Source organism: Cervus canadensis, chromosome X (genome assembly GCF_019320065.1).
Source record: "Cervus canadensis isolate Bull #8, Minnesota chromosome X, ASM1932006v1, whole genome shotgun sequence".
NCBI lineage: Eukaryota > Metazoa > Chordata > Mammalia > Artiodactyla > Cervidae > Cervus > Cervus canadensis.
Window position 1 is genome coordinate 144,840,708 of NC_057419.1, and position 24,525 is coordinate 144,865,232.

General features: G+C 49.7%; 1 long non-coding RNA gene across 2 annotated transcripts; it reads right to left on the minus strand.

The window, feature by feature from the left end:
* Window positions 1-581: 581 nt before the first annotated feature.
* LOC122434980 lies at window positions 582-15,787 on the minus strand. 2 transcript variants are annotated; one of them, XR_006267514.1, is made up of 5 exons: window positions 15,668-15,787; window positions 15,149-15,315; window positions 3,919-4,046; window positions 983-1,295; window positions 582-642 (listed from the first exon to the last, which is right to left on the minus strand). It is a non-coding gene; the product is annotated as an uncharacterized LOC122434980 (long non-coding RNA). The 2 variants fall into 2 exon arrangements; XR_006267513.1 differs by lacking the exon at window positions 582-642 and having other exon boundaries at window positions 781-1,295.
* Between the last annotated feature and the right edge of the window lie 8,738 nt (window positions 15,788-24,525).

Genomic DNA, 24,525 nt, shown 5'->3' on the forward strand with positions numbered 1-24,525 from the left:
CCCTCCTGCACCCACACTTGGGTCAGCAGCATCCTGAGCTCCCCATAGATGAAGTGTTCCTACCGGGACACACTCCCTTCATGCTGAGTGCTGCCCAGATCTCCTCCTCAGGGGCGTGGTCATCCTCCATAGAGATCAGGCACAGGATCACCACCAGGAGGCTGGCCTTGGGCAACCTCTGCCCATCCCTCAGCATCTCATTGAGGGTGAGGCCCAGGGAGGGGACCAGGATATAGGTATGCTCACTGGGGTCCACCTCCTTCACCTCCAAGCCAAAGACCAGCTTGCAGGTACTGTGAGGTTTGACCGAGGACCACCAGGAAATGGTCCTGGTAATCTTTGAGCACACTATTCAGCACTTCTGCCTCTGTGATTGGCTCCTTGGCAAGTTGCTGCCTGCAAGACACCTGCTGAGCAGGAATTGCACCAGCTCTTTCTTCTTCACCCGTAGTGCATCTCAGAGCCAGGATCTGGCATTTTCCTGGTCACCTTAGGTGCTTGGCACTTCATCTTGCCTGCTAAGGCCATGGTCTTCAGATGGACTCCCCAGAGAGGCAGCCATGGCAGTGGGAGAGGGGCAGACACCCAGAGGACACTGGAGGAGACTGGGTGTTGCAGCAGCAGCCACTTCCTCCAGGGTGCCTCGGACCAGGAGAGAGGAGGAGAAGGAAGCTGCATCTCCTTCCTCCACCTTCTCCTCCACATCCTTCTCCTCCTCCACTTCCTCCATGTCCTCCACCTCCACCTCCTCCACCTCACCCCAAATGTACTGTGCCTCCATCAGGCCCTTATCCTCTCTTGGATCCTGAAAGAATCTCTCAGGCTGGCGGAGCTCATGCATCCCAGGCATGATGACTGGGGTCAAAGTGCAGACAGGAGTGAAGAAGGGGGACAGATGGGGACCTTGGGGCTGCAGGAAAGGGGGTTGTGAGCAGCCTCGGATGAGAAACCCACCCTGGGCAGTCTGACTCAGGCCACTTACAGGTGTCCTCTTCTTGGGGTGCTCTCAGGCCTCATAGAGGAGCTCCTCCTCAGCATCCTGACCCATGGCTATCTGAAGGAGGATGTAAGGTGGCTTTCCAGTGTGCAGCCAAGAGTGCTTGAGGTTGCAGGGCTGTCATGGTGGGGTGATTAGGGCCTTTTGGGGTCCCCTCTGTGCTGGGATGGGGAGTCCCTGGTGCACACTCAGGGGGACCAACTCACCTTGACTCCTGGCACTGCCTGGACCTCCTCTGCTCTCTGACCTGGGGACTCGGGCCTCAGACATCCACCTTCACCTCCTGGTTCCTGGAACCCTGTGAGAGAAATGGAGGGGCACCTCGGGGGTAGACTGTGGCACAGACTTGGGCCTTCTGTTACAGTGGGAGGGGTGGACTCTGTGAGGTCCTCCTAATTGTGGGGTGGGTGATCCCATTGGGGTTCCCTTGTAGTACCCCCTTTCCCCTGGCATGGCCTGGACCCTCCCCTTTGGGGACCTGCAGGGTAACTAAAAACAAGACCTGAGTCTCTACAGAAAGCACCTAGGGGCCCCACATGTGGCCACACCTGTCCAGGGCCTCCCACGGGTTCTAGCCTGGGGAGATGCTCAGTCATCACCTCCTCATCACGTCCCGCCTGGCCTCCTAACACTGACCACAGTTGTGGGGGTCTGCTCAGTCCTGCCTTGGGGTCTCGGGAGTCCATCCTCTGTGGATCTGAAGCCTCCACCCTCCAACCTAACACCTCACCTCACGGGGGCCCTAAGCCAGAGGTGAATAAACTGCTCACCCCGCTCTGGGGCTTCCAAGAACCACCATAAGGGCCAGGATGGCCTCTCTGCCCTGGCATCTAAGAGCCTCAACCCTTCCTCAACATGGAGCCTGAACTCTCAGGCAGGTCCAGGGATTCTTCCGTCTGCAATTTTGAGACTCCCCTCACCACCGCCTCCCACCCCACCCGCCCGCTCTCACAAGGTCTACAGTCTCTGAGACCCAGATGTCAGGAAATGCTGCATGAGGTCGTCCTGCCCGGGGACTACCAGGGTGCCCTGTGTTCTGGGGTCTGGCCTCAGTACTCCCTCAGGGTCCTCACCTTGACTCCCACTAGGACCTAAGCTCCATCCTTTCACATCTGAGGCCAGGATCCTCACACCATGGCCCCAGTCTCTCTGAGACCTGGATGTCAGGAAGTCAGGAAAGGCCTAGTGTGCTCTTCTCACCCCAGGGTCTCCCAGGGCAGATGACAGGGTGGGAATCTCTGATGTCCCATCAGTCTTCCCTAGGGGTCTCCTCAGGACATTACCTTGTCTCCAGGCAGGACCTGGGATTCTCTCCTCTCCCCAAACCTGGCCCCGTCTCTCTTACCAGGTCCGCAGTCTCTCTGAGACCCAGATGTCAGAAAGTGAGGACTGGCCTAGAGCGTTAATTCCACACCAAGACCTCCCAGGGCCAAAGGTAGGGGCAGTGGTCTATGGGGTCCCCCCAGATTGTGGTCCAGGGTCCCCTGAGTCCTCTGTCAGTGTACTCCCCTTGACTTCTTGGAGGACCTGCACCCTCCCTTCTACCCACGTGAGGGAGTGGGTACCCGCCAGGGAGGCCCAGGGCTGGCAGCAGAGACTTGGAACTGTGGGGTCACCAGTGTTCTTCCTCTGGGTCCTCATCCTGAACCCTGGCAGGTCCTGGGATGCCGAAGTCCCCGACAGAGACCAGACACACACCAAGAGCTTCATTGCCCTGAGGGCCCAGGAGGAGGCTGTGGACATTACATCAGGGCTCCAAGCCCAGGGCTTCTTAGTGGCTGAGGACGCCATGGGCTGAGATGATGTCCTTGGAGTCACTCAGCCTTCCCTGTGCTCTCTGCCTTGAAACTCAGCTAGTCTGCGCACTGCCCTCTGCCCACCTGATTTTGCTTCCTTTAGAGACCCAGGCAGTCTCGAGTCAGGACACCCGAGAGGGGAACCGAGATTGAGGGGCTCATTCCCACAACCATATTGTGGTTTCCCAGAGCTAAAAGCAGCAACGACCTGTTTGTTCTGGGGCCCCAGAGCCCCCCTCAGTGGTCTACCTTGACTCCTAGCACGGCTGGGCTCCTTCACTCTGCTGACCTGAACGCGAGCTCTGTGACCCAGGCCTTCACTTCTCCCCTCCCAGTGAGATCAGTGACGTCCCATCTGGACGCCAAACCCCATGGTCTCCCAGGGCTGTCAGGAGGGCTGCACATGTATCCCCCGGGGACCCTTAGTCTCCTCTGGTCCTCAGCTCGAGTCTCTTCAGGATGTGGGCCCCTCCCTCTGTCCACAGGACACTAGTCCACAGACCAAGCCTCTGACTCCCTGAGTTCACTGAGGGTGCCAGGTGGGGGGCTTAGTCTGGCAGGCCAGCCCAAGGTCCTCAGGAATCCCAGTAGGTGTGAAGTTGTATTCTATGGGACCCTCTGTTCTGGAGTTACTGAACTCCCTTGTCCTCACTGGAGGGGCCTCCTTGACCATTTAGAGAAGGCTGAAGTCCCAACACAGATGCTTGATGGGGCGCTGCAGCATGGGCGCTCCCCATGACAGTGGGGGAGCACAGGGAACCACACATCTTCTCATGGGGACCCCTCACCAGCCACCAGATTTCAGAAACCTTTTGTAGAAAAGATGTTTTAGCTGAAGAGGGTGAATAGCAGCAGGTGAGTTAGGGGAACCATTGTTCTGGTGATTAGATAATATTACCTACTGGAGTGCCATGATTTTCACTGTTTAATCCTCATTCATAGAGAGGAATACATTTCACATGTCGGTGTGGTGTATGTCTGATATATATGTAAAAAGTCTACAGATTACATGTGCTTATATACTTATATATGGACATACCAGGTATATGGAGGGAGCATGTCCTGTATGTGCCAGTACCCAGATGGAGGTGTGTCCACATGGCCCTGAAGGACACAGATACTCACCCCCCTGTGGATGCCATGAGAGTCCATCAGCCCCATGATCACGGTGCTTTAAAGACAGGCTTCCCCCTGCCTGACATCCAGTCTGCTCAGGGCAGTGAGCCTGCAGGAGAGGTTGGAATCCCCAGGAGCTGCAAGAGAAGGGAGGAGAGGGGGCAATGAAATGAGAGAGCAGGGCTGTAGCCTGAACAGAACAGCCATCTTCAGTGGGCTGTGCCTCTGACCCCCACACCCAGGAGCCTTCTACATGCTCACACCCCCCTTCCTACACCCTGCCCTCCTCCATGGCCCTCGTGTCCATTTCAGGAGGGATGGTGACCCGATGGGGCTGGGGAGGCCACGTGGGCAGAATCCTGTGTCAATCTCTCATGGACAATGATGCCTGGCTTCCCTGTGTTTTCTCCATTATGTGACCTGAGGCATCAGGTGGGAGAACAGTTGGAACCCTCTTGACCATCAGGGAGACAGGTCAGGCCCCTGGGGGGATGGGACTTTGCACCCACATGAAGCTCACTTTGAATATGTATCCTGCTACTGATAACCCAGTGAAATCATGGACACACAAAGTCTGGATTTCTCCAGCTGTAAAATGGGCCTTGTAACAGTACAAGGTGAAAGCACTGGTGTGAGTCCCATTTGATGTGACCTGTCTGTAAAAAACCTGGTCAGTGAATGTAGCTATTGTTACTGAGGGTCTGAGATGTACCATCCCCAAAACTATAAAGGTTCGTAACCAGTACATATCTTCTGAACCTCATGTTCATTGACTGATGCAGTTTTTCTTTTCTCCCTGAAAATCTTTTATGGAGAATGGTACATCTCACACGTCATAACTGTTGCATATGGCATAACAGGTCTAGACTGAGCATGGGTGATGGTCACAGTCCTGGCCCAGGGCAGGGCAAATGCTCTGGGCTGTGGGGAATGGTCAGAGGGGAGGAGCATAAAGATATCCTCCAGGTGGACTCTCCTGATCCAAACCCCCTCCACAAGGCTCTGTGAAAGAGGGTCCTCCCGGGGACCTATTGAATGTCTGGGGAAAGTTTCTTCTTTGGACCTACCGCCTCCTCTCCCAAGTGCATGTTTCCTTAGGTGTGAAACCTTATTCCAAGTCTCCCCTGCACAGCCTGGAACTGGAGGGTCTCCTCTCCACCTCATTACTTCAAAACCAGTCTTCCTCACACAAAGTCTTTCAAGGTGTGGAACACTGAGTTTCATTTCCAGTGAAACATTTCTGATCCTAAAGTGCTGTTTTAGCTACTATCTTCAATTTCATTTTCTGCTTTTCCTTCTGGAAAGCAGTCAGAATAGGAATTATGTCCAGAGAACATGAACCTGCTCACACAGTGTGCCCAAAGCTGCCTCCTGATGGTTCAGGCAGGACTCTAAAATGCTTTAGTCTGGCTGTGCCTTTTCCAGCTTGATCCCTAGTGATCAGTTGACCTAAGAAGCCACTTGATGATGTCACACACCCAGGAACACACACAGAATATCTACACATCTATTAGAATGGCCAACTCTGACCCTGGGACAACACCACACTCTGTTGAGGACTTGAACCATCAAGAACTCCAATTCATTGTTAGTGAGAATACAAAATGGCACAGGCGTGTTGGAAGACAGCTTGGCAATTTTTTATAAAACTAAGTATGCTCTTACTGTATGACCCAGTAACCATATGGGTCTTTACCCAAAAGACTTGAGAACTTATGTATACATGAATGCTATTAGTGACTTTACTTATTATTGTCAAAACATAGATGTAAACCAGATGTCCTTGAGTCAGTGTAAAGATCAGTTCAGTTCAATTCAGTTGCTCAGTCGTGTCCAACTCTTTGCGACCCCATGAATCGCAGCACACCAGGCCTCCCTGTCCATCACCAACTCCCGGAGTTTACTCAAACTCATGTCCATCGAGTCGGTGATGCCATCCAGCCATCCCATCCTCTGTCGTCCCCTTCTCCTCCTGCCCCCAATCCCTCCCAGATTCAGGGTCTTTTCCAGTGAGTCAACTCTTCGCATAAGGTGGCCAAAGTATTGGAGTTTCAGCTTCAGCATCAGTCCTTCCAATGAACACCCAAGACTGATCTCCTTTAGGATGGACTGGCTGGATCTCCTTGCAGTCCAAGGGACTCTCAAGAGTCTTCTCCAACACCACAGTTCAAAAGCATCAATTTTTCAGCGCTCAGCTTTCTTCACAGTCCAATTCTCACATCCATACATGACCACTGGAAAAAACATAGCCTTGACTAGACAGACCTTTGTTGACAAAGTAATGTCTCTGTTTTTTAATATGCTATCTAGGTTGATCTAGTGTAAGGATAAACTTTGGCATATCTAGAAAGTGGAATTTCATTTACAATTGTCCAAACCAATAGAATGTACAACACCAAGAGGTAATCCTAGTATAAACTATAATCTCTGGGTGATTATGACATATCAGTGTAAGTTCCTCAGTTATAATGAATGTATTGGTCTGGTGGGGGTCTTAGTAATAGATGATGCTATATTTGTTTGGAGCCAGGAAGTAAATGGAAAATCGCTGTACCATCTCTTGATTTTTGTGTCCTTAGAAAAGTGCTTTAAAAAACAAAAAGTCTTGGTCTTCCCAGGTGGCTCAATGGTAAAGAATCCACCTGCCAATGCAGGAGATATGGGTTTTATCCCTGATCCAGGAAGATCTCACATGCCATGGAGCTAAGCTGGTGTGCTGCAACTATTGAGTCTGTGCCCTAGAGCCCATGGGAAAATGGATAGGCTATCCACTCCAGTATTCTTGGGCTTCCCTTGTGGCTCAGCCAATAAAGAATCTGCCTGCAATGCAGGAGACATGGGTTCAATCCCTGGTTTGGGAATATCCCCTGGAGAAGGGAAAGGCTACCCACTCCAGTATTCTGGCCTGGAGAATTCCATGGACTGTATAGCCCAGGGGGTCGCAAAGAGTTGGACAAGACTGAGTGACTTTCACTAGAGCCCATGAGCCACAGCTACTGAAGCCCAAGTGCCTAGAGCCCATACAGGACAGCATCGCTCATCCCTGGGGTGTGGTGGCCTCAGTCCCCCAACTACCCCAAAGGCCCAGAAGCCAAAGACAATGATGATGAAGTCCACGGGGTCCACCAGAAACATAAGCACATACATGTTGTTGACGGTGCTGTAGTCAGGGTGGATGAGGTCATAGAAGAACTACCTGATGGGCACATAAAACTGCATGGTCTGATGGGACAGATGCCCAGTGTTGGGTGAGTGGAAATGCAGGACCCACCAGAGACCCCATCATTCCACCCTCTGCTGCCCTCCCCACAGCTCTGCCCGCCCCCACCTCTGGCCTCAGGACACTCCACTGGGGGCAGAGGCCCCTGCTCTGACACAGACTCTGCACAATTTCATGACTTCTCCCCTGAAGCATAACGGAAATGAGGGGCTGGTTTGTCCCCTGATTCAGTTACTCTCCACCTGTGAGACTTGGATCCTGATACTGAGCTCTGTGTGCTTTCATCTTCACTTCTGTAAAAGGTTTAACAAGACCCGAGGGCCTGGGCTGTGGGGAGAGTGACAGGAACCCTGGTCCTGCTGGGCCCTGGTAGATTCCGGGTAGCCCTGCTCTTCCCCCTTCCACCCTCCTCCCTGGAGCCAGTCATCATCCTGGGCTCTGGAGCTCAGCTTCTTCCGTTCATGTGCCTCCATTCTGGCTGCCTGCCCAGCCTCTGCTCCTCTTCTTCATGGTTCACAATTCAAGATCGTGTCCAGGTGAGCATGGCCCTTGGTCTCAGAGCTCAGATTCAGGGCCAGCCTTGAGGCACCAGCCTGTTTTCACTCCCATCTGCTGCCAGTCTGCCTCCCTGAAACTTGGGAGGGGGGTCCTGTGACCTTGGATGGTGACCTTGGGCTGCATGAAGGACAAACCACTTCTTGAGTGCACCTTGGCTTCCCTCTACAGGGTGAGCATATATCTGAGAACCTTCCGATTTGACCTCACTGCCTGTCTGGTTGGACTCATTTGTGTGCCTGGAATTACATACCATAAGCTAGTGTGTTTAGAAGTGCAATGGATATAAAAATGAATCATCCTATTGGAAAGTGATTTTTGAAAGCAATAACAGCAGAGCCTTCGCTAATCAAACTCCCCAGGGTAGCTATTCCCTAATGATCTCATGTGACTTCTGCCAATAAGAGTGACGGCTGAAAGGAGCCATTTTGTCTTCCTGTCATGGAGAGCAAGAGGGTCCCCTGACTCCCCGCTTGCCAAATTATATGCATCTTCTTTTCATTATGTACTCACTCCCATTTCAGGTCTTTCTCAACCACTGTGCTGGATGTGGCACGTGTGTGCCTTAACTTAGGCCAAGCTTGTTCTGAAAAGGAACTAACAAAGATACTACTTGATAAAATGAATGCAAGATATGTTATATCAATACAAGGAGACACAGTTAAAACAAGAGAAGGAAAGTGAGATTCTGACCACAGGCACATCAATACATGCGGGCAACTAGTGTGTTGTACAGCACATAGAAGAGCAGTAGGAAGCATGGCTGCCCCACGTAGAACTTCTCCAACTCCTCGAGCTCATCATCATGGAACATCCTGCCAGAATACTGGCCTCAGTTCCTCCTGGGCACTGATTCCATGTGTCTAGACCCTGCCCGCCCCTCCCTGCTGCCTGGCTTCTGCAGAAGTCCTGTGCTGCCAACCTACTATCATATTACAGAGAAAGACATGAGTATGCGTGTGGTTCTAAATGTCTGGGGAGACCTTTTCCACATCGTCTTTGCACCCAGCAGCCCAATGAACAGTAAGGGTCACTCTCAGCTCCATCGCTGTGGCCACAGCTCTTATTTGTTCAGCAGTAGCTCACTGGCTGTCAGCTCATGGGTCAGGGGTGGCAGGATGCTAGCCTCCAGCCAGTCTGAGCAGCTGTCATCTGGGCTGACCTCCATGTGGGTCTGGCCAGCCGAGGTGTCCCAGACAGGTCGAAGGACAGGTGTTCAAAGCTAATGGCCCTGCTGTAGGATGGTGGGGTCTCCACATTGCCATCCTTTGTGGGGTCCTGTGGGGACCTGGCCTCATGGGCCCGCTTGGGCGTCTCCTCTTCCTGCTCAGCCTCCACCTCCTCGATCTCCGTGGTTCCCTGGCACAACTACAGCATCGTGCACTGTGTGGGCTCACTGTCGGGAGACATGGAGGGTGCTGCCTGGCCTAAGCAACGCCCCCAGCCTCCCACAGCACCCACAACACACCCAGACATGTGGGGTGACGCCCCCTCACCCCCTACATCCATCTGCTTGCTCCTTCTGGATAATCATGTCTGGGTGCAGAGACAAGGGAAGGGTGTGGGCGGAAGGTCCCAGGGCACCAAACCCTCCCATGCATATCTTTTCAGTTCCATCAATGTTCTTAGGCATGGGGCCCACTGTTTATTTCCAGTCCAGACACAGTGAGCACAGCGCACCTCCCAGAGCACAGATTATAAGCAAAGATGGTCAGGGAAAGGAGATGTCTCAACTGGCTGGGTCCACAGGTCTTGGCCGAGATGCACTCTACTCTCAACAGACCCCAGACCTTAAGGGGAGGCCTGGAACGGTGGGCCACTGGCAAGATAAAGCCTGCTTCGTCCTTCATGCTGGCTCCTCCATGCACTTCCATCCTGTGCCTTTTCTCACTGGTACCTCTGACACCTGACTGGACGCTCACCATCATCCTTTTCCCGGCTCCCCACCACCTGGCACCTGGAAGCCCACCCACCACTCTCTGCCCCAGGGTCTCTCCTGGGGCTGCACCCACTCTCCCCTCCGACTGCCCACTCTCTCCTCCCAATGACTTTGCACTGCCAGATCCTCTTCCAGCTTCATTTTCCAGGAGCCCTTCTGCCCTGGTCTTCACTCTACTTCTGTGTCCTGTCTTCCCTTTTGCATCTCTCCTCTCCTTCTAACTCTCCCTGACAGGTTCATGCAAGAAACACTGGAAACAAAACTACAGCAGCCACAGTCATGAGATCAAGGCCCACCTGCTGTGCTGAGTACTTCAACACACCTGGGCCTGAAAAGAGGGGGAAATATCACTTAGAGATGCCAAGTGTATGGGGTGTGCAGTGATCATCTGTTAGGCTGAGAAGTGATCATCTAAGAAGGTGCTGCTCCCTGAATAGTATGTGTGAGCAGCTGGGGTCATATCACTGAGATGCTCAAAGGTACAGACTGTACCCATCCCTCTTGTCATAGACACTGGTGCACACATGTGAATGAATGAATGCATCTGGCTGAGCCCTGAGACTGAAGAGCCAGACTTGCATGAGCTCTTGATCCTAATTCAGAGATGTTCAGTGGCCCCAAGGCTTTGGCCCCACATGTGCACAGCACATTAGGCTCTCGGAATGCCAAGACATGGTTATTTGGCTAAGACTTACCTTGATTAGACATGGCCATGAAACTGACTGGTTACTCAGTTTTCAGACCACTGGAGCCAGCCCCACACCAGGTTCTAACTTCCAGAGGCACCGCGACCTATCACAGGCATGCTCTGTATGGTTTTTGATGAGGTCTGGCCCCAAAGGGATTCAGGTAAGTCCTGGCACGTTCAGGAACCAGCAGATTGGAATGGCATAGCATGTGCCCAGCAGAGGACATCTGAAATGGCCATGGCATTCCCCAAAATGTGTGGTGCAAGCCTCCTGCAGCTCTGAACATACATAAGTACATAGCTGCTAGTGACAAGGACCTAACACTGGCTGACTTGCCAATGCTACCCTTAGTTTCAGATTGGGTTATTTGCGTGGTTGTTTGGTGTCAAGATAAGCACAATACAGCTTGTGCTTCTGTGCTCCTGCTGACTTTTCAAAGAAGAGCTTTTGCATTTTAAGCAAGTGATTTCATTTCTATGCATGATTATAGTTTTTATCCTGGGATTTAATGAGAAAGCATAAGCCCAAAGTAATCTTTCCCAAACCAAACAAATTAAGGTCTCCCAAGGTAATATATGCTACTGCATAATAATATTATTTTAAAAACCATGGTTTAATATATTCTAACTTTCACGTCAGTTGGGCACATAGCATGTGGACAGATTTATTCTGTATTGATCAAATGTGACTACATACAGGGTCCTTCTGTGTGTATCTTTGGATGAAATTATGAGAAAGTTTCCTACACTTCCTGACCCATTTCTCCCTGTGAGGACGCCTACTGGCACCCTCAACCAAGGAGGAGACATGTTTGCTCCTTTGGAAATAGAAAGTGTGAAATACTTTGAAAATGGATGACAATGTTTATAGTAGGGTTTTTAAGAAACTCCTAACAGACAAAAAGCAAAAAGGAGTTAGTTGTATAGAATGCTGTCCTGGGAATGACCAGTTGTGTCCCACAAAGTATGCTGGTTATGCTTTCATTAGTCATGCACCTTCTTAAGACAAAAGTGAATGATAACACACAAGTCACAATAACTCATCTGTGCAATGACACAGGAAAGGGTTGACACAGTTATAGACAAAGCATGCACAGGTGAGCACCTGGAGGCTAAGCTGGTGCTCTCGACTGACAAGGAGGACACATCCATGCTGAGAATTTTACAGAGCCCATGCAGAGCACACTCAATCATTTTAGGCACAGTTTCTGGTCCATCTAAATCATCTAGGGTGGACTGCTTGAGAACAGCATAATTCCTTCCATGTAGCAGCTAGCAGTGCAAGCAGTTACAGAGACACAGTGTTAAAACAGCACTGTAACATGAGTCACACACATCAGAGACCCAGATGCTGCCATGCAGCAGACCACACGCCACTTGAGCACCACGGACAGCAGCCACTGCAGCAGGGCTCCAGGACAGAGGGGAAGATGAGACAGGATAGCACTGGGCTGAGAACAGAACTGCTGATAAAGGATGAAGTGTTGCTCTCTGGCTGGGACAGAGAACTATAATAATGGCAAGTCCTGACCTGTCTCTCACAGAGCAGAATTCATCTTTACAATTGTACAGCTGAGGTTTTCTTTTCAATGACAGGTTTCAGAGCCCCCCTTCCCCAATCCCGAGTTCAGTTCTTATGTAGAAATACCTGCTCAAGTAAAATTTATGTAAAACTGCCATTTAAAAAAACAGTTTCCAAAAGAAAAGAAGGAAGCTCAGGATTGACTGCAACAAACTGAATTTTCCACCCCATTTTCTGAGTAATATACAGTTGAGCCAAACTGGATGGCTTGAAGAAGAGATGCTTGTTTGATATGCAACTGGATATAAACCAACATCAAAAAGAAAAGAAAAGAAATGCTACAAAGGCAACAACATAGGAAGTCCAGAAGTGGCAGGGCCATTTTGTTGTTAACTGTTCATTGAGCCTAATGAGTGTTTTTCTCTGTGATTACATTCCAGGTCTCAGCGGATGTCAGCAGGGCGAGATCCCACTGGCTGAATTCTCAGCACCTGTCACTTGACAGTCAGGGAGGAAACCGAGGTAGATTCAGGGCTGAACTGCTACTGGATGAGTAGCAGCCAACAGCTCAATTGGAGGTATGATTGCAGTTCACATGCAGAGTTTAACCCCAGAAAGGAACATCCCCCGAAGCTCTTGACATGGAGGTTCCTGGGGCACTGACCTACAGCCTGAGAGCAAGTAACCCAGCTGACTCTTCATGATATGTACAGCTGATTTACTGGATGAACATCAGCCTCACATGATTGCACCAGGGAACCTACTGCATGCCGGCCACACATTAGGTGCCTTTAGTCAGTGACTGTGGGGCAGAAATGGAAACCATTCAAGACGATGGAGTGACCTCTGAGGTCCCCTCTGGGGGTGGGGAATTTGAGGCGCTCCTGGAACTGTTAAAGGACTTGCAGGTTCTCAGAGCCATAGCAGCTCCCACCCCCGAGTGCTCTGGGGGAAAACACCCTGACTGCATGTCACAGCCACATGACCAAGACAGGGCCCAACAATGGGATAGGGGACCAGGCAAGCAACCAAGCAGTCTCTAATAAGGATTTTAAAGAACAACCCTAACTCCTTTTGATATCAACTCATCCTGAACAAAAAGAAGAGATGATGGTGAGATGAACTAGAAACATAGTGGACATTGACTACCTGCTGGGTTTCAGATAAATCCCTTTCCTCTCTTCCAGGTCTCAGTCTCATCATTTGTGAGATAAGGGAACTGGATCTCTGAGCTTCTCTATTGTTTCATATTTTCAGAGGTGGACCCAACAGCCTTTGAGGAGTTTGCAGCAGAGAGAGACTGTGCACCCTGACCTGCCAGATTTTCTGTGCAGAATCAATGCTCTGATCCCAAAGTCCTCTTTACCTTGGTAATTCTTGGGTGATTGCTGCCACCATGCAGCCTGCCCTCAGACCTCACACTACTGGGTTATTTGCAGTGATTAGCTTGTCATCCAAGCCAGGACAGTTTTAAAACTGAAAGGTAAGAGCAGGAGCTTTACAAAACCAGGTGACGAATGTAATTTATGTCCTCAGGTCACTTGGAGCCATCCCAGGGGCACACAGCACATTCTTCGAATAAAAACCACTCTGAATGTTTCTAGGAATGTTCCTTGGAAGGTCACCAATGTTTCCTGAAGAAACTTCAATTTATTTTTTGGGAAGGTAGAAAATATCTGATTTCATAAAACAGCCATTTTTTTACATCTGAATTTGAAGGAAATCATGACTGTTCCAATAAGTCAAAGGGAACATAAGCACATTTGTTAGGTTCCTACCCCAATCCCCTCTACTGTCTGCTGAAGGGAAAAGTGGGTGAGATGGGGTGGGTGAGACAACTCCTTGCAGGCTGGGGCATTAAGGGGCCAGGCCACATAGAGCATGTGGGTCCCCACATCCCTGTTGGGGGTGATGCTACCTGCCCCAGGTCACAGGTGTGGTGACAGCAAATGTCCACACCGGGGTCCCTCCCAGAAAAGACCACTGCCTCATCTGAAATCAGCGTGGCTCCCTATGGACTCTATTGGAGACACACAATTGTTTGGAAAGTTTGAAAGTTTCCTAAACAAACAAACAAAAAAAAGAAATGGAAGTTCTCCTTGGCCTTTAAGAAGGGGGTAAATATGTTCACTCACTTACTAAGGGAATAAATGACCTATATTGTGTCTCCCTTTTCTTTATGTTACAAATAATGAGTAAAAGGACATTAAAAATAATTTTAAAGGTATTGGTTTTCTATTAGTAAATTTATTGATGGATTGACCATTTGAAAAGTTGGAATATTTTGACAGTCTTTGCTAAAAGGCAATCAATGAATTGTAATATCTCTCACCTCACAGTTTTTGACTATGGGTGCAGATTTGTCATCTTGGATCAGATTTAAAGGCAGTTACTTGATTTTATTTTAGCCAGTCTTTGCTTTCTTTTTCTTCTTCTCCCTCATAAAGTTGTGGTTTACAATATTTAGTTACTTTCTTAACTGACCATATGAAAGTTACTAATACAGGAACCATGTATGTTTATTTTATGAACAACTGATTTTCAGTTCACTTTCTAATTTTCTGTTTGATTTATTTGGTTCAGAGTTTGGTTCTGGAGCCACTATTCTTAAGCCATGCTCATGGATATTATTCAGGAAGCCTGTGAAATGCCTGAAGTTCTATGGAAAACTGTGTAAGTATGTGTGGTTTTCCCCTTTGGGAACCAGCCTTATGAACTTTCATAAGAAGTTCATGTCCCTGTCAAATGGGGATGATAACAGTATATCTCAAGGGATCTGTTAAGGAAAAAATGAGGAAACCCACACACAGTGTCAGTGCAGCCCCGGGGAAGGGCCTGTGTAAAGCAGGGGTGTGACCACACAACTCGGAAGGTGGGGCCCACAGAACCACTTCTCAAATTTTTACAATTCCGAATCATAAAGTAAAATTTCTGAAAGGAGAAGATGGAGGAGAGCAACAGGTGGCAGAAGACTCTAGAACAGAAGATACTTGTGGAACAGCATTTTAAAGGCACTGAAGACAGTTCTTGATACAATTACTCATTTTGTGTCAGGAGGCTCATCTGAATTGACTCCAGCTTGAAAATCCCAGTTCAGGACCCATGGGTCATATGGGTCTTTCTAATTATCTATTACTGATTTTTGCTTCTCTCTGCCTGCACCAAGGGCAGCAATGCTCTGCTGGGCCATGCCCACGGAGACAACCCAGAGTGGCTGGGCACCCCCAAGGTTCTGATTAGCCTGCACCTCTCCCATCATCTCTCACCTCTGTCTTCCCTGCGGAAAGCAGCACTACTGTGGAATATGTGACATACCTGGAGATGCTGTTGTGGGGATCCAAGCTGTCCATCCTGTGGGTGGTCTGTGTGCCTGCAGCAGTGCCAGCACAGTCACTGATGGTGTCCAGTGCCAGCTCTCTGGAGAGGTTCATGATGTGGTTCTGGTAGTACATGTGGATCCCCACTCAGGTTGGGACATTGCCCTGTGGAGAGGAGACAGTCACAGTCCTGTGCAGACACCAGCACTTCTCAGTATGGACAACGCTCTGCCATCACACACACCTGGAGCAGGATGAAAAGCCAAGCTAGTCAAGCTGAAGATTGACGTCAACTCACTGAATTAATGGTACCAGATGCTACTGGGTCATGCTGAACAGTAAATCCCTCCGAGTTTAAGGCTGAAGATGGTGAAATGTGTATCGCTCTCTCAGTGTGTGCATCCCTGTCAGTATGTATGTGTGTCTCTCAGGTTGTGTGCATGTGTGTCTCTCTTCCTCTCTCACATGTGACCCCGATGCCCCGGGACATGCCTGCCTCCCAGCCCAGCCCCCCTACCTTGGTGCAGACCCCCGTAGTGGCAATGCACAGGGTGAGGATGGACACGTTCTGCACCCAGCTCAACCAGTTCACGGCGACCTTGGTGCTGGTGGTCCACTTGACCATGGTGATGTTGTATTCCCTGCAACAGGAGACATGTGATGAGGGCACCAAGGATGCCTGAACACTCAGCTGGCACGTGTCAGGTGTGGTGCTGAGAAGGGCACTCAGGAGAGAGCCCCCAGGGTGGCTCAGCAGTACCCCAAGTGGGAACCAGCAGCGAGGAAGGGGTGCACCTCTCTCTGAGCTGCACCCCCCAGAGCTGTGTGCACCTGCACTGACACCCCCAGCCACATCCCCAGTCCTGGATTTTGTAAGTGGGGCGGGTAGTGCTGCCTGCTGCCTGGGCTTTCCTGTCATGGGGATACCCAGCTCCATGTGAGGGAATTGGGGAGGACATCTCTTGAGCCATGAAGGGCTCTGGGGGGGGGGGGTGACACCTGTGCCCCCTTCCCCCCTCCAGGCCGCCGGAGGGAGCCACGGGGCTCCAGTCCCCAAATCCCCAGGGCCATTCTCGCACTAATTAGGGAAACAGGTTCAGGGCTCTGGGCTCTTGGTGGACTTGATCTGACATCACAGCTGTCACACACCTGCTTTTACCCAAACTTGAAAACCCCAGACTCTTCTGCCACTCTGTATTCAACCCCTGGGTACTGGGTCTTCCACTATTTAATTCAATTACCCATAGCCTCTCAAAACAGGATTTTTAGGGGAAAATGTACATTGACGAGTTAGAAGGACATGACAAAAAAAAAAAATCCCAAATAAGCAACTTCACAAAAACACATCCCTCTGCCCACCTGACTCTATCTGTAATAAGATCTCATGTTCAGAATGATGACTTCATGTCTGACAAGATCCCTTATCACTAAGACACTGCATGTTTGTGGGACAATGTTGGGTAAGCTGAAAGGAGACCTGGTACATTCAGTAATTACTGTCAGCAGAAGGATCTAAACAACGCAGCACACTAAAACAGGCTTCAGCTAATCAGGGGATTAAATCACTGTGTCCCCCATTTCTCACTACCATTATTAACAGTTGTTGTTAATTCAACCAAAGTCGAGAGCACACGACAAACACAGCAGGGAGGCCTCTGAGCCAGGCCATCAGCTCCCATGGGGTGGGATGGTGGGGGCATGGGGAACAGCCCCTGGAACCTCCGACACAATCCCTGAAGATTTGCTGAGGACACAGTGGAGGGTCATTCAGCACATCCCAACTCATGCTTTTCCACATCTCGGTTTCTGTGATTTTCTGAAATATGGCTGCTCCTGTTCACAGCATCCGCTCTGCAAGCCCTCAGGCTCCGGGAACCTGGGCCTGCATGTTTGTTTACAGGACCCACGTTCTCCCCTTGCTCTCTGGCAGCTCCAGCTCTGAAAGTCACATGTTCTTCTGGCAGCTTCTATGGCTGCCGCTTTGCTGTCATTTCACTGCTGTGAGGCTGGGAGCTGTGTGATGGGATTTGACAGTCTGCCTGCGTGTTTGCAGACAGGAAACGTGTACTTAGCTTTGCTCCTTAAAAAGCCAGTCCATGCTGCATACATAACACATTGAATTTCCAGTTACACCATAAATGAGCTCTGGTCCCTGCTGGACACTGTGGAGAGCTGGGCAGCTGAAGGGCCTGGTCTTTGGATCTGTTTGATGCAGGCATTCCTGTCAAGGTGTGATGGAAGGTCACAGAGACAGGCTGCAGAGGTTTGCTATTTAGAAATGCAACCAAAGAGGTGAGAAGAGGAGACTGTAAAGAAAATGTAATTGAAAATGAGAGAAATTTGATCCAGATTAATGGAAGAAAATTTGGGAAGCTCCCCAAGAAGGCAGAGGAAGGGGTCCTGGTGGGAGAGAGATGGAAGGAAGCAGATGGTACTCACTTCTGAGAATCTAAGTGTGTCTCTCGGAGGAACTGCAGTGATGGGAAGAGATGCAATAACCGAAGACACCGAAAGATGCCTACATAGTACAGACATGAACTTGCAGATTAAAGGGTTTTCCGATTCCAGGGAAATTAACAAAATGCCTGAAAACATTCTCATAGAATCTTTGAAGTCTACAGGAAAAGAAATGCCACAACAGTCCAGTAACAAGGAAATAAGTTTTCAGAAAAGATAGATTTCTCAGCTGTTTTAAGTCTGTTGTTGTTCAGTCACTCAGTCATGTCTGACTCTTTATGACCCCATGGATGGCAGCACGCCAGGCTTCCCTGTCACCAACACCCAGAGCTTACGTAAACACATGTCCATTGAGTCGGTGATGCCATCCAACCATCTCACCCTCTGTCATCCCCTTCTCCTCCTGCTTTCAATCTTTCCCAGCATCAGGGCCTTTTCTAATGAGTCAGTTCCTCAAATCAGGTGGCCAGAGTATTGGAGCTTTAGCTTCAGCATCAGGCCTTCCAATGAATATTCAGGACTGACTTCCCTTAGGATGGACTGGTTGGGTCTCCTTGCAATCCAAGGGACTCTCAAGAGTCTTCTCCGACACCACAGTTCAAAAGCATCAATTCTTCCGCTCTCAGCTTTCTTTATAGTCCAACTCTCATGTCCATACATGACTGCTGGAAAAACCATAGCTTTGACTAGATGGACCTTTGTAGGCAAAGTAATGTCTCTGCTTTTTAATCTACTAACTACAATGCTCATAGCTTTTCTTCCAAGGGGCAAGCGTCTTTTAATTTCATGGTTGCAGTCACCATCTGCATCTTTGACTGTATCTTTGACACATCTTTGACTGTGTGGATCACAATAAATTGTGCAAAATTCTTCAAAAGATGGGGACTACCAGACCATCTTACCTGCCTCCTGAGAAATCTGTATGCAGGTCAAAAAGCAACAGTTAGAATCGGACCCAGAACAACAGACTGGTTCCAAATCGGGAAAGGAGTATGCCAATATTGTCACCCTGCTTATTGAACTTATATGCAGAGCATTTCATGAGAAATGCTGGGCTGGATGAAGCACAAGCTGGAATCAAGATTGCCAGGAGAAATATCAATAACCTCAGATATGCAGATGACACCATCCTTCTGGCAGAAAGCGAAGAGGAACTAAACAGCTTCTTGATGAAAGTTAAAGAGGAGAGTGAAAAAGCTGGCTTGAAACAACATTCAATAAACGAAGATCATGGCATCTGGTCCCATCACTTCATGGTAAAGAGATGGGGAAACAATGGAAAAAGTGACAGACTTTATTTTCTTGGGCTCCAAAATCACTGCATACGGTGACTGCAGCCATGGATGTGAGAGCTGAACCATAAAGAAGGCTGAGCAACAAATAATTGATGCTTTTGAACTGTGGTGTTGGTTCAGACTCTTAAGAGTCCCTTGGACTGCTAGCAAATCCAACCAGTCCATCCTAAAGGAAATCAGTCCTGAATATTCATTGGAAGGACTGATGCTGAAGCTGAAATTCCAATACTTTGGCCACCTGATTCAAAGAACTGACTCATTGGAAAAGACCCTGATGCTGGGAAAGATCGAAGGCAGGGGGAGAAGGGGATGAGATGGTGGGATGACATCACCAACTCAATGGACATGAGTTAGAGCAAGCTCCAGGAGTTTGTGATGGACAGGGAGGCCTGGTGTGCTGCAGCCCATGAGGTCTCAAAGAGTCAGGCACAGCTGAGTGACTGAACTGAACTGAACTCTCACATCCATACATGACTACCGGAAAAATCATAGCTTTGACTAGATGGATCTTTGTCAGCAAAGGTGTTTTAAGTCTAATGGTATTTAATACCTCAATGAGCTTTTAATAACTACTATCTTCTTGTTTAAAGAACGCCTTCTACTTGAATATACACTTTACTAAAACCAATTCAAAATGAAACCAATCCATTCACAGCCGGTCCTAAACTACTATCAATCTGATTATAAATTTGAATGCAAATATCAAAAGTAATTATTAAGTGGTAAAATAATATAAAATAATATAGATACATCTTCCCCACTGGGTCCTCTGGTCTATGTACCTCCCACAGCTGCCACCCTGGGAACCCTAAACCTGCTTCCTAGTCCTGGTAACTCTCTGAGTTTACTGTTCCTGGGAGATTATGCTGTAAAAGCTGCACTTGTAAATCAATGCTTTGAACCGATTTGTGTTGATATGTTATCCCATGCTATGTTCAGGGCATGTGTGTAAACTGTGCTTCCCTCTTGTTAATCTGTCTTGTTGTGAGGGTCCCAGCTGCAAGCCCAAGACGGGTAAAGGGTGGTCTCCTCTACAGCGTCCTATACTAAGACGGCAGAACGTCACCAAGGGCCAAGTATCTGTCAAGTTTTGTTTCCAGGACAACAAAGAAATCCGTAACTACAAGAATCCTACTGAAACAGGACTTTATCAGCTAATTTTAAACTTAATTTGCCCACTCAGCAAACGTTTACCCAGTTCGTACCATGTGCCAGGCCCAGCCCAGAACTGGAGTTTGAGCTTCACGTGTGCGTGAATGCTCAATCACTTCGGTTGTGTCTGACTCTCTGCGACCCCCTGGACTGTACCCCACCAGGCTCCTCTGTCCATGGGATTCTCCAGGCAAGAATACTGGAGTGGGTTGCCATGCCCTCCTCCAGGGGATCTTCCTGACCCAGGAATCAAATCTGCATTTCCTGCATTGGCAGGTAGAGTCTTCACTTCTGGGCCACCGGGAAAACCCAGTTTAGGATATCATTTAGAGATAGATGATTTATCTGAAACCTGCAAAGAGCAAGTAAAGTCACTGAGTATCTTCCTGTGCAACACCCAGCTTGCCTTGCAATGGCCTGGGTAGCCCTGCTTGGGTGGACATCTCACATGGACTTTTGTCCAGTGGGTTGTATAGCCCCAAGGTTATAGTCAGGGCCCTGGGGGATCTGTAACCCTCAAGCATGTCCTTATATTTCTTGTCAGGCTGTCCACACACACGGAGCTTCTCAACTGTCCCTGGGACTGGTTCTAATGCCCCACTGGTTAATTTTTGAGTTAAATAAAACCTCTGACACATGCTAATTTACCTTCTCTGAGAATCACAAGCTGACCAGTTGAAGGGGAGATGTTGGACTGACAGTAAAAAATAGACCTGAAGTTCTGAGGGCAGGGCTGAGTGCCAATGGCCAGCAGGCAGGATTCACGGGCATGAGACGGGAGGACCAGCCTGTGCTGTGTGCGCTGTCTAAACTTCACGACACCCACAAGCATGAACCCTTAATTGTTAACATTCATCCCCATCTTGCAGATGAGGAATTGAAATGAGGCAGGAGATGGGGAACTCACCCCAGAGCAGAGAACTGGGATCTGGACCCAGGCAGCCGCTTGTGAATCTTCACTCAGAACCAGTGGTTCACAGTCTGGTTCTGGGGCATCTTCAATGGTCATGCTGGCATCCAGTGGGGAGGGGCAGGGATGTGCCTGAAGCCTCTGTGATGCAGAATGCAGCCCCCACTGCAAAGGGTCCCCAGGCCCTGAATGCTGGGGGGAGAAAGACTCAGACTTGGAGGGACAGAGAGGGGGGCTCCTCATCCACGCCCCACTCTCAGCACAGCCCCTCTCAGGTCTGCAACCCTCCACTTGCTTGTAATGCTTCCTTCAAGGCCAATACCTCCTCTGCATAATAACCTCCATATTTCATTCACACTAAATTCTCAGCCTAATGGACACAAATAATAAATTGCTCGCCAAACAGCTGCTCACATTTACTGCATGATTTCTGACAGATCTGCGGCTCACTTTGAAGAATCCCAAGACTGTGACAGGGAAGGAGATGAGAAATTGTGACATTAACACACTGCAGGTTACATGGCACCGGGAAAGCATCGCCACGTTGAGCTCAGGAAACTGCAGAGCAGAGGGCCCAAGGCCCGCATCCCGGCAGCCCTGACGGAGGCTAATTTTTCACTGTCCTTGAAGCTAATCAAGCCTGCAGAAATAGCATCACCAAATGGACTAAACGAGATTGTCAGTGAACTCAAACAGATGGCTTAAAATTTCCAGGTGACTTCCAATATTAATTCAGAGAGACTGCTGGACTGGGCCCCAGGCCTGGGATGACGCTGACAGGGATGGTGCTGGAGGAAGACAGCAAAACGCATGGATCTTCAGGAGAGAAGATGAAGCAATGATCACAATGTTTCTTCTATCCCGGCAAGAATGCATGCATGCATGCATGCTAAGTCGCTTCAGTCATGCTTGACTCTTGGCTACCCTATGGACTGTAGCCCGCCAGGCTCCTCTGTCCAGAGGCTTTTCCAGGCGAGAATACCGGAGCGGGTCCTGGCAAGAATAGCATCGCCCAAGTTGATTCCACTCTGGAACACACTGAGGGCCTGATCACCCAGAAGGGGCCATCCGAGAGTGAGGCCTTGGGACCCACTGCACGAGTGGGGTGGCCACTCCAGGGCCGGGAGGGACAGGCAGTGGGGAGCCTTGGGCTGGGTCTGTCCTCCTGAGGACCACTGATTTTACACACCTCTGGAGACGGAAGAGCTGAAAAAACCTCAGTGGGTCCTGCAGAGGCTCTGGGCAGACGGGTTCTACCAGGGACAGCAACAGAAGCTGCCAGAGGAGAAGTCCACGTTGTTATGAACCAGCAGCTCCATGTGTCCGTGTGTCCAGCCCTGAGCTGGGCCTGCAGAGGAGCCAGAGTGGCTGAGGCCACTGCACCTGCCCTTCTGGAAGCTGCCAGAAGTTACTAGTAATGCAGAACTCCATAAGTGAATAGGGAAGACCCAGGCTACTGTTACAGCAAAATGTGGCTGGATATTTGCTGAGCCTCAGAATGGATCATTCTCAGCTTAACTGGGCCCATGCACAGGCTTGCAGAATCTGTGAATGAGTGAAAGCTGGGCCAGCCCAGTCCCCTTCCTTTTTTGCGTCTCCCATCAATACTCTCAACAGAGTGGGGTTTAACGTCACTATTAGTAAACTCTAGAAGTAAAACCAGTCCCCAGGCTCCTTGGACTCTGGGACAAGATGAAACTGAAATCCAGACCCCTTCAGTTAGATTCTACTCAGCATTCTTGATTGGAAAATGAAATCAACCTGAGCCGGTCATTACTAACAGGACAGTTGCCTTTGTCTATACATTCCATCAACTATGTGGTTGTTATGCCGACTGGGAGCTTTGGCTTAAATGGTACAGGACTTAGCACTTAGTTCCTAGACCTGGAAAAGGACAGTTAATGCTCTAATGCAGCACTCCCCAACCTTTTTTGGCACCAGGGGCCAGTTTCGCGGTAGACAGTTTTTCCATGGATGGAGTTGGGGGATGGTTTTGGATTGATTCAAGTGCATTACATTTACTGAGTTCATTGAGCAGGAGGCAGAGCTCAGGTGGTCCTGTGAGTGATGGAGAGTGGCTGTAAACGTAGACATAGGTTCTCTCGATTGCCCGCCACTCACCTCCCACTGTGCAGCCCGGTTCCTAACAGAAACAGTACAGCTCTGTGGCCTGGGGGTTGGGGACTCCACACTCTAAAGTTAGGCTCTGAAAATAGGGTCCCGTGCACAGTAGGTCCCATTACCTGGACTTTCTAGGAAAGGTGCATCTGTTCATCTGAGGGGTGCCCCCCTAAGTCTTCCATGTGCAGGCCAGGTGCCCCCACTGGACATGTGTGGTTGACCATCCCCTCTGTCTCCCTGAAGCCCAGACTCTGGGGAGCAGGATCTAAGCCTGATATAAGGTAAGAAACTGTAGTGGCTTTGATGGATGTTCCTTTCCCAGAATACCAAGTCCTAAAGCAGTCATGAAAACTTTACAAAATGTGCCTTTTCCTTGGATGTTTAAATTGGCAGTCTGAGCCCATAGAAACCACATAAGCAGGCACTGATCTCATTGTTATTATCGTCCCATAATTGAAGGAAGAATGCAAACCTCATCCTTGGATCATCGGGTGGCACCATCTCCAGGTCATCTGTGGGTCTGTTCAGGGCAATGATGTGCAAGGAGATGCTGGGATGTTCACAGCTGGCCTGGGAGGAAAGGGAACAGGGGTATGGGGGCCGCCTCCCACCTGGACCAGCCTGGGTGCTAAGTCTGCCAGGAGACATGAGAGACTCAGCATAAGGAGGATGAAGCTCTTCAAGGGGAGTATCAGTAGAAGGCGAGAAGATGCCACTCTCCTCTGTCCCCTCCCTGGGCAAGCACTGGCTGGCAGGGCAGAAGACTGGGCTGCTGATGAGACATCCCCGCAGGTGGGTCACCAGCTCGTGCCTCCAGTCTGGAAGTGGGCGTCTGAATTCTGTTGGTCAGAATATGCTGATTTTCTACTAAAACACGATCCCCCCAGTCTTGAGCCGTCCGGGATGTCATAATTCCAATTACAGAGACCTGTCCCAGAGTTCACGGTAAAATCAGGGGGCTGCAGTTTTCTAGGTTTCAGGTCATCCCATCACTCCTAGGTTGGGGAAACTCTCATGAAATGGTTCACCAGGGAAACTATTCCATTTCTAGGCAATCTCTGGCTCCCAGCCTCCTGAACCGTGAGAAAAAAAATGTCCGTTGTTTAAGCAGCACAGTCTCTGGTGGTTGTTACAGAGCCCAAGCTGACTGATACACCTGGTGCTTCCTTCCTCTGGCCTGGGAACCTGGGACCCTTGCTTGGGCACCATTGCCCCCTCACTGCAAACTGCAGGCTGTGTGTCCTGTATCTCCAGACGGCAGGAGGCATCAGCTCCCAGAGCCCTCTGGTGGCTGGGGAGCCAGGGCTAGGACTGGTTGGCAGAGGCTGGACAGTCTTTCTGAGGCAGCCCCTTGGGGACACAGGGACCCTGTCACCAGGCAGGGCAGGCAGGGCTGTGTTCAGTCTCCCAGACCCAGCCCCAGCCTCTCTCCATCTGAGT